Below are 2971 nucleotides of genomic sequence, written 5' to 3'. Positions count from 1 at the left end.
GTGTCTAGTGCACTGTAAGCAGCTCATTTCAGATTTCAAGTATATTCCATTTCTCTTAAATGTAGGGAGTATATTACTGGATAAGCTTGTGAAACCAAACCAATTCTATATTTTTTTTCTTCTTGAATATGCTTTAGGAGGATTCTCTGTTGCCATTGTCAAGTACAGGGTTCTAGATCTGTCTTCTTATTACTAAAACCATGTATTGCTTTTTTATTGTTGCTCAAACTAGAATTACTTGTGAAATTCTGTTGGGGCTAACTTCCAATTGGCACTTCCATGCAAAATTGGAATTTCAAATGGAAGCTACATTTATTCTTCTGTTGTCTTGAGTTAGATATCAAATGTAGCTTGGCATACATATCATGAATTGGATTAAAATCATCAACATCACCTATATGATCAGGACACACAAGAGACTGGCAGGCTCTCAAATTTTCAATTATGAGTGTGAGGACCTTCTTTTGATAAATTAAGGAGTCATGTGTTTTCGGTGTATATGCGTCTGTCATGTGATTTTCTTTTTTGTGGTTTCTGGATTGAAATTTCTGAAATTGCATCTTTTTTACTAATGTAATTCTCATTGCATTGTAATGTTTTTGTGATTTCCGATTTACGAATTCATGTTTGCTACTGGAAATGAAGGACAGACAGCGTTGGACAAGTGAAGAGGACGCCATATTACGTGCGTATGTGAAGCAATACGGTCCAAGAGAATGGAACCTTGTTTCACAGCGAATGAATGTATCCATCCATAGAGATGCAAAATCCTGTCTAGAGAGGTGGAAAAACTACCTCAAGCCAGGATCCCTGACTGAAGACGAGCAGTGCCTTGTGATCCACCTTCAAGCCAAGCACGGAAATAAGTGGAAGAAAATTGCAGCTGAGGTTCCCGCAAAGAGATTAGCCAAGTGGTGGGAAGTGTTCAAAGAGAAGCAGCAGCGGGAACAAAAGGAGAGAACCAGTTCCTTGGAACCAATTGAACAAGGAAAGTACGACCGCATACGTATGCTCAGAAACTAGTGAATCAACGCCAAAGCCCGCAATATGTCATGACTACTGCCCCAAATGGAGCTTTTCTTCACTCAGCCCCTCCTACTCCTCCAACACCAACTTTACTTCCTCCTTGGCTATCAACCTCCAATGGTCTACCTACTAATTCAAGGCCACTGTCTCCATCCGTGACACTAACTCTGTCACCCTCAACAGTCGATCCAGCTCCTACCATCCCGTGGTTGCATCCAGAGAGAGGCTTGAATTGTTCTTTTCCTCCTTCACATGGCAGAGATAATCAAATAGTTAACGAGCTTGTGGAGTACTGTAGAGAGCTGGAGGAAGGGCACCGAGTTTGGGCAGAGCATAAGAAGGAAGCGGAGTGGAGAGTTAGAAGAATGGAACTTCAATTGGAATCTGAGAAGGTTAGTAAGAGAAGAGAGAAAATGGAGGATATTGAATCCAAAATTAGAGCACTCAGAGAAGAAGAGAAGGTGATATTAGAGAGAATCGATTACGAGTACAAAGAACAGTTAACAGGTTTGAAAAGAGATGCTGAAGCCAAGGAACAGAAGCTAGCAGAGCAATGGTTTGCAAAACATATGCGTCTCACTAAGTTTCTTGAGCAGAGGAGCTGTGTATCCAGCCCCAATGAGCCCAATTTTTAGTATCCAATCGATGTAAAATAATTAAAAGGTTTCTCAACTGAATCCTTTCGTCCAATTTGAGCTTTTCTTGTTGTTTGGCAGTAACGTTTGCATTCCCCTCTTTGGGGTTGCTATACAATTTTATGATGTAGAAATTGACGTTTAGTCCCATTTGTGCTGGGCCATAGACTCTTTAGTCCTGTCCTTCAAAGCCTAGTACCAAGAGATCCTAATTCACCAAATTTAAAACGGGTCAATCCTTTTTTTTTACGATTCAATCTAAATCAATATTTTTCGCAACCGAAAATACCCATCACTCATATTTTTTTTTTCGTAATACACTTTTTGCTTTTTCATTTTCCATGAACTCTCCCACGAAGAAAATATCCTAATGATAATCTCTTTCAAATGAAATTCAAACTCCAAACACAAATCTGGGAATCAAACAAACAATTGATTGGACTTGATTGGTTATCATCGATACGACGATACTTTTTTTTTAAGATACTCAATCCAGGGGAAAACTTGATGAATTCAATTTAAACATTGAAGAGTTTATCGTTGAAAACGATTGGAAAGATAAGTGTAACATATTCTTATCATTTAGTTTGATCTCAACTATTAATTTATGAATCGATTTCAGAATTTTATGTACGTTTTCAAAAACCTAAACATTTAGGTTTCATTTTTTTCCTTGCTTAATTTGAAGATATTTGTGTTTCATTTGATGATGGGAAATTTCGGGTGTAGATTTTACATTTAGGGTGCTTGACTAAATGAAATGTTGTTTCTTTGTGTTTGATTGATTTTATGAGCTTGGGGTAAGAGGTTTATTTTTCATTCTGCCTTTGAAAATACTGAAATCTGGTGGAAAATCTAGAACAAAATTTGACAGAATGGAGTGGTGCTTGTGATTCACGCAGCTTGGATAAATGCGGATTCTTTTGTTAAATTGGAAATTTTGGGTTTACAAAACGAGTCAAGAGGTCTTATTAGTAGTTTCAATTGCTTCAGATAGAGCATCCACTGTGGTTTGTATTTTAAAAACGAGATAGGTTCCCTTGAGTTGCCAAGAATGTGCATGCATTATTTCTCATTATTTGGCCAAATGCAGAAAGATCACTTTTTTAATTATGAAATGTGTCTTGATTACTTTATATGCCAGGTTTAGTCCCCTTTGCATCAGTGAGAACACCGGGAATTCTAGTTGTGTAATTATTAGTTAATGCAAGAGTATAAGAGTTCAATTATCTTGATAGGTTTTTGTCAGTAGCATGAGACCGATTTATGTTTTTTTATAATTAATTTCCTTGTGAGTGCGGCGTTAGCGA

The 2971-nt window shown here is 37.5% G+C and overlaps 1 pseudogene; it reads left to right on the top strand.

The window, feature by feature from the left end:
• The first annotated feature begins 631 nt into the window (after positions 1-631).
• On the top strand, positions 632-1678 carry LOC113344852 (annotated as a pseudogene).
• Positions 1679-2971: the final 1293 nt, after the last annotated feature.

This window comes from Papaver somniferum, unplaced genomic scaffold (assembly GCF_003573695.1).
Source record: "Papaver somniferum cultivar HN1 unplaced genomic scaffold, ASM357369v1 unplaced-scaffold_80, whole genome shotgun sequence".
Classification (NCBI taxonomy): domain Eukaryota; kingdom Viridiplantae; phylum Streptophyta; class Magnoliopsida; order Ranunculales; family Papaveraceae; genus Papaver; species Papaver somniferum.
The sequence above is the reverse complement of the archived record's forward strand: the minus strand, read 5'-3'. Positions and strand labels throughout refer to the sequence as shown.